Below are 7,854 nucleotides of genomic sequence, written 5' to 3'. Positions count from 1 at the left end.
GGGGGGGGGGGGGTGAAGTTGATTTTATCTTAGCCTTGTGTATCCACCAGTATCTTCTTTGTTACAGATAGGAAAAAGAAATATTGTGACAAGGACTCCTGGACTCTGGTATTTACCTGGCTAGCTGCTGGTATCTACTGGTTTTCTGCCTTTTATTTTACTGGATTACTGTTGTTGTAGTAGTAGAAGAGATTTGATGTGCATCCTTCCTCTCTTGTTATATGTGGGCCTGCCTTAATTCTATTTGCTTTCTTTTTTTCCCCTTCAAAAAAGTGAGTTCTATATATATATATCATTCTCCTTTTTCTGCATTAATTATTTGTCGGATGTGATATCTGCTGTATTAAGTTCATTACAATTCAGAGTTTGTTTTCGTTTTTGCTCTGGACAATTTACGAAGAAGGGAGAAAGGTGGGGGTGGGAGTCGTGGGACACCATCCCTATTCCTGATCAGGTTTGATGGATATATCTGGAGAACTTTTGGTTCCGCTATGCAGAAGGCAGTTTTGACTTTATTTTAATCGAACCTGGAGTTAATGGAACTCAAAGATTGTTGAAATTCTCTGAAATGAATAGGATTAAAAGACCAGTATCAAAAGTGCACATAAATCTCAACCCATTGGGGATTAATGGATTGGAGTTTGTCAATTCTTGAACTCTCTACCCTTGTTTATTGGGTCATATATCAAGGTTGGGCTAGGAAATGCAGTTAATACTTTGGAAGAAGCTAGAGGCTTCCAATGCTCTACACGATATACGTTTTTAACAGTTGCTGAACTCAGTTGTCAAAAATGCTGGAATTTTTCGTCTCTTTTTTTAATTAAAGAGAATGCTTGATTTATAAATTCCAATATACTCCTGAAAGCCGAGACTCCAATGCAAATTGTATTCTACCAAAACAATAAAAATAAATAATTCAAATCTTGCTAAAACCACTCACAAACTTCCATCTTCAATCGTAAATAGGAAAACCATCAAACTTTCTGATACACCACATGAAATCCCCACCTATACTATGCAGACAGAAATCAGAACCCGGAAGAAACCCCTGAGTCTATCTTTTCTCCTACCCAAGATAACTTGTTTCAAATTACAAACAAAAGAACCCCTCACTGATTCAGTTTGAAAGATATGGGTGAGAGAGTGGTGGGAAGGGAAACCTCCCCTTTTCTGGGCAACTTTCTGCCGAAAACCCTAAATTGGCTCACCTTCTCTCTCTCTCTCTCTCTCTCTCTCTCTCTCTCTCCTTTTATGCTTTGAAAGCACCATTTCTTGATTCGTGTTTCATAATCTATACCTTTGCCAGATATAGCCTTCCTCAAATTCGACTCCAATGAAGTCTAAATTCAACCAAAAGTTGGCTAAATTGAACTTGCCATGAGTGACTAAAATAGCACATGCGGTTGAACGGTTCATTTAGATAAAAAAAACCAAATTCAACCGGTGGCTCTATTTGGGCGCAATCATACGAAAATGATCATATCTTCTTTCGAATTCCGATTAACCTGATTCTATTTCTTGTGTATAGAAGAATCAAAGAGCTACAATTTTCATGAAGACACTATCAACAATCTTGACCATACAAAATGACAAAAAATCCCTTGAATCTTGAACAAGCAATAACTTTTTCATTTGATATTAGATCGAGGAAAATCCGAATACGGTGGAAAGGGTAAGAGCAACTTTTATGAGGACTTGACTACCATGCAAATCATTTTGAATGCCTAAAATATCCCCGAACCATAACAGGTAAAAAACTGCCAAACTTCCAAATACTAGAATGCCACTATGCACATGCCACTTCACTTCAAAAAGACTTCTCACAGTTAACCCAACTACTTTGAGACTTGACACTTTCAACCACATGTTGCCAACTCATTTTGCCACACATCTAGAAGTCGCCATTGCACTGTCTGGCCACAACTTCTAGCTGTATATTGTAACTTACACTATCAAGGAGTCGTTTGTCCCTATCAACTCTACTAGAACACCTCTAGTCATTGACCTATCGTTGTAAATGCTTTGCCACACTAGTACATTGTATGTACACTCTGTACCGACTGCTACCATCTGTATTGTTGCTGTGTTGATAGCAATGTGTTAACGACAAAATATGATAGATGCACCACATGCAACGCACTTTGTACTTACAACTGTCGTTTGTATAGCTGCTCTGCTAACTACATTGTGTTGACAAAAATGACAATAGCAGTCATGCATTGAGGGTACAACATTTGTGATGTGAAAAACCTTTATACTTCTTTTAACTCAAATCTCTTTTCACTTTTATTCCACAAGCTATGAATAATGTTGTAAATGTCCTGGCAAAGAAGGCAATGTCTATCATGTGTTTGATAGATTGGTGGATTACCATTTTATGATTTTATGAGCTTAGTGTGTCTAAGGCTATTGATTGTACACATGTTTATCATTAGTAAATTTCCCTACACTCTCCCCTTTATTAATAAAGTAAGAAAACTCCATATATATATATCATACAATCATACTACTATTAAAAAGTACATATTCCCCGTCTTTGGTATACTTTTTCAAAAAAGACAAAAAAGATCATTGGCATCTACAAAAAATACTTTCCAACTGACTAAAAAACCCCTCCAAATGGAAGAGAGAGAGAAAAAAAATGGTGGAGTAGAAAGGGGGAAGTAATTATTAAGTATTAAAAATGATTAAAAAAAAGTTGGCACATAATAACCCACAAGAGGTGTGGTTAATCCTTCCCTAATCGTGGGGGAGAAAAAATAGTAAGATTTACAAAGGTAAATATGGAGAGAGAGAGAGAGAGAGAGATAATTATGGAGAGTGGGGAGGGAGTGAATAATTATGGAGATATTTACAAAAGGTAAATATGGAGAGAGAGAGAGAGAGAGATTTAAGGAGGAGCAATAGCAAGTCTCTCTCTCAGCTCCTAAAATCACTCCTTCCCCTCCCTTAATATATCTATCCTCCCTTATGGTAGTAACATTTCTCTCTATCTTCTTTCATCGATTTTAATAATTTTTTCTGCATGAAATTCCTCATTAATTACGCCATTACTTCTCTTTATTTATCTCCTTTTAAATGTTGAATTATCTCTATAATACACTATGCTTCCTTATGTCTCAATCTAACGAAGATGTGTTAATTCAATTTTATATTATTACTTTTTCATATGAAAACTAGCCGAAAAGGCACATAAGTTTTGTTTCTTAGTAAATCATAAAAGGCATGGTTTTCCATTTCCCTAATCGTAGGGAAAAAAAAGGGAGATTTAGAAAGGTAAATATGGAGAGAGAGAGAGAGAGAGAGATTTAAGAAGGAGCAATAGTAAGTCTCTCTCTCAACTCCTAAAACCTTTTCTTCTCTCCCTTAAAACATCTATCCTCCTTTATGGTAGTAATGTTCCACTTCATCAATTGCCAAGAAAAAAAGTTTCTCTCAATCCTCTTTCATCGATTTTAATAGTTTTTCCTGTATGATATTCCTCACTAATTATGCCATTACTTCTCTTATTTAACTCCTTTCAAATTTCAAATTTCAAATTTTGTATTAGCTCTATAATATACTATCCTACCTTAGGTCTCAATCTAACCAAGATATATTAATTCAATTTTATATTACTATTTTTCCACATGGAAACCAATCGAAAAGGCACATAAATTTTGTTTATTAATTTATTATTATTATAACCATAAAAGAATCTCATTTATATCTATCCATTTTGGCAGAGAGAAAATGAAAGGATTTGCAAAAGAGAGAATCTTAAACAGAGAAAACAAAAGGTTTTGCAGTGACAAGAGCAAAGAAGTAAGATAACAAATTAACAATAGATTGAACAGAGATTGAAGGATGGAAGAGGGTTTGTCAAACGGCTCTCTTGGGGCAGCATTTAGTGTTATTAATATTATTAAATTACCTACTGATTCAATATTTGATTATCATTTGATTGTCAAATATTTCTCTCCCTTCCTTGCAAGAGATTTATTCACACATAGCCCTTGTTTATATATACCAGAGAGAAGACAAAAGAGCAACTACAATAGCCTAGAATTTCTCATTTATACAAAAGAGCTACTATAGTAGTACAAAATTTCTCAGTTTCAGTTTCCTAGGCAAGAAGTTATGTTTTCTAACTACATTAAATGTCAATCGCTAATTTTTTTTTTAAACATTATAGAATGGCTCTACTAATGTGAAATATTTTGTTTATTACTCTAGGTACTATCATCTCTTTGTGTAACCCAGTGTATTCTACGAAGTTGGTTCTGTCTAGAGACTGCATTGTGCACTTGTTTCTCAAAAGTACTAATTGTTGCCTTGAAGTGAATAGACTTATAGTTCCAGATTATTTTGAATAAACACTATTCATTTCTTATCTATTTCAATGAATCCCAATGTAGAGGAAACAAAAATAGAGCAATTTAGCAATGTTTTGTAGGTTTACAAGGTCTCACTGTAACCAATTACTTAATACTTTACAATCTGAACTTATTTCTAACAAATCCAGAAGGCACTCGCTAAAGCTTTTTCGTTTTTTCCCCTTTTTTGGGTACACAAATATGTCTGATTATAGAGATGAAGGAATAACTTGATGTATTTCGACTTAACATATGTATCCCATAATTGAATGGGCCATTCTTACGAAATTACTAGTGAACTCAAGCATTATCTTAAAACTCTAATCCATACAAATCATGTAATTTTACTTTATTTATTCAATTAGCTTATATCATACATTGCTATTTGCTACATAACAAAAGCCCATACGTGCATTGCACGTGCAATTTTACTAGTATATATATATATATATATTATATACTAGTAAAAATCCACACGTGCAAAATTCATGTGGTACAAGAGTGTGTTTGTCGGTGTGCCTTATCCAAAAAAAATGTGTGTGTGTGTGTGTATGTGTGTGTGTGTGTGTGTGTGTGAGAGAGAGAGAGAGAGAGAGAGAGAGAGAGAGAGAGAGAGAGAGAGATTGTAGGATAAAACTTTATAATATGTGCAAACAAAGTTAAAATATGAAGTAAATTTTATGATCAACAGAACTCCTTTTAGTCAAGTATCAAATTCTGAAAATACATTCTAAATTGTTCTATAAGAACCTGTTTGAATTCCTCTGGTAAACACTTAATCCATAATCCAAGAATTTTTTTTCCTCAGAATTTCGTGTTGAAACTCTATGGGTTTTTCATTTCATATAATCTAAACTATATAACATAAGGAATCATGGAATAGAGTAGTTGTCTTTTCCTCTTTTCTGGCAATAAGATAATAAGAGCTACGATCAATTAATTGGACATTTTAGAAAAGAGGAAGGCATTTTCTCAAATGGGATTCTATAATAAACTTTATTCAAAATAGAAATCAAACAAGTCCAAGATATTTAATTCATTGGTGTTTAAGCTTAGATCTCAGGCAGTGTCTAAGATCAACCTCTTTCCCTTCTCCAATGTCCAACCTACTCAAAGTGAATATAAGCCTTTTTAGTCTTAAAAGCTTTATCTCATATCACAATGCATACTGCACCATATGATCCAAAAATATTTTTTAAACTGGAATTAACAGGAAAATAACTAACATATCATTATATTTTAATGAGTTAGACAAAATCATGACTCTTCAACTCCTACATGCTACAAGTATTCTTACTTCTTCCTTGCTAAACATAATAATAACAATGTACTAATAATTAAAAATATATGTATCACCAAATACTAACCAATAGAAGAATGGCTGGCCACACTATGATTTACACCATTCTTCATAGTATATCTGCAAATTATACTCATAACAGTATTGCGAATCAATCTACACAAAAGAGAAAGTAAATTTCTTCTTAAGATGCAAAGGCAAAACAAATATATACATCATCAGGTTCATTGACCGTGATTTTAAAAAATAATAAAGTTATTAAAAAAAAAAAATTCAAAGGTGGGGATTTAAGAGGAGAAAAATTACAGCTTCAATCCAATATTGAAAATCTAATTTCTGAGCATTGGCGTCTTTGGATAAACCCTTCCCCACCTGTCAATGGTTAATTACATAACTTGGTTAGCTCAACAGGGAAGGAAAACATTTCTTTCGTTCCCATGAAAAATAAAAGTACAAGACAATTAATTAAAGAAAATTAGTTTTTTTTTTCCATTAAAGGAAAAATAAAAACAGAGAAACGAATAGGCATACCCTTGAAGCATTTAGGCTGATATGATTCCATCGAACAACTGCACTTTCTGGTTTCAATAAATTGAACGAACCTAAAAAAATCACCAAATTATGATTAAATAAAAAATGTCTAACTACCACCAAATACAATCTAAAGGATAAATCTACCTAGCTTATTCATTCATCTACAAATTAAAATATTAAGGAAGCAAGAATTAGTTATTTTCTTACTCAGTTGTCAACAATTTTAACTGGATCTTACTCTGCATCACCCCATCTGGAGCATGAAATTGACAAATTTTAAAGAAGAGAGAATCACAAAAAAACCTAGATTTCTCCTCTTTCTCATCGTCATCACGAGGTAGTGGTTCTCGTTCTAAATCCAACAACAGCTTTGGATCAACACCAAAAAATAATTGTTCAGTCTCATAAAAATAACAATAATATAGAGCTACTTATTGAGGAATAGAAATATGTAGTGTCAACATACCTTATCAACTTTAATGCCTGACAATATTTTCACCTCACACAAGCAATCCACAAATTTCTTCTCATTTATTGTTGATTGGTAATGGATGCTAACCTCATCCCACATGTTGCACTTGATCAATCAATGACAAGGATACAACACCAAAGAGAAGCAATGGTTTTATAAAATAGATAAGCCTAGAAATTAGAGAACATTTTTAGGCATAATACTCTCAGCTAAGAAATTAAGATAAATGGTAAAATCTTTTAAGGTGGGAGTACGTAAGATATCCAAGAATGCATATGGTATGGTTTCTTTTCTGGCCCCTAATATTGTGTAAGAAATTATTGAAGAATATTCTAATTTAAATGTGGCATCTTACACATATAGACAAAAGAGACAACTTAAGGTGTAATGAGAGATCCCAAGGCAATATTAAACATCAAGACACTATCTTAAATAAACCAATGATCTTACATGATTTCCAAACTCAGGATAGACCAAAATATAATCCAAATAATCAAGATAATTTAGAATAGAGTAGATAAATGGCAGTGGCCTAAAAGATCCGCCATCAAATCAACCAAAATAAATAATATAAACACCTATTATTGAGTTAGGATGAACCTGGAGTTCGAAACCAAATTCATTTGCATGTAACTTGAATTTATGACCTCTTGCTTTCTACTTCTTCTAACCACATTACAATATTAAGTTATTTCAAGAGTCAATCTTCTTTGAGACAAACCATATGTTGGTTCACAATTTAAACACTCTAGTCTTCAATGTCCCATTAGGGTTAACTTAAGGAAATCCTAATGGAATACCCAGTATGCTCCCATCACACAAGTGTAGGTGTGAAAAGAATAACTTGAATTGCAGGACATCAAAATTTTAAAATAGATTAGAAAAAATTATAATCTTGAAGCTAAAAAGAAGGAAAAAATACAAAAAAGTACATTTACTAGGGGATGGTTGTTAAAAATTTTATCTACCAATGTAAACTAAATACTCGAACCAAATTTAAAATTTTAGCAATCAAATACGACCAATGAAAAGAATTTTTATTTGAAATAACTTACGGGCCCCCACTATCTCTCCAATCCAAATCAATTGGAAGATGAAAACTTTTTAGCATCCATACAAATTCCTCTAATCCTGTTGCCATCTTGGTAGGACACACTTAGTGCCTGGATTCAATAGCGATGAGGCTTCAAAAA

General features: G+C 33.1%; 1 protein-coding gene and 1 pseudogene across 3 annotated transcripts in view; both read left to right on the top strand.

Moving 5' to 3' along the window:
* Nucleotides 1-315, top strand: part of LOC122077052 (serine/threonine-protein kinase STY13-like) — a 27,775-nt gene extending 27,460 nt beyond the window's left edge. For all 3 annotated transcript variants that reach the window (XM_042642812.1, XM_042642811.1, XM_042642813.1), the window contains exon 5: nt 1-315. The gene's annotated coding sequence lies outside the window, so the exon portion shown is untranslated.
* Nucleotides 316-6,887: 6,572 nt separating this feature from the next.
* Nucleotides 6,888-7,854, top strand: part of LOC122076329 — a 44,871-nt pseudogene continuing 43,904 nt past the window's right edge.

This window comes from Macadamia integrifolia, chromosome 4, assembly GCF_013358625.1.
Source record: "Macadamia integrifolia cultivar HAES 741 chromosome 4, SCU_Mint_v3, whole genome shotgun sequence".
In the NCBI taxonomy this organism is placed as follows: Eukaryota; Viridiplantae; Streptophyta; class Magnoliopsida; order Proteales; family Proteaceae; genus Macadamia; species Macadamia integrifolia.
Note: the sequence above shows the minus strand (reverse complement) of the source record. Positions and strands in the feature narration are given on the sequence as shown.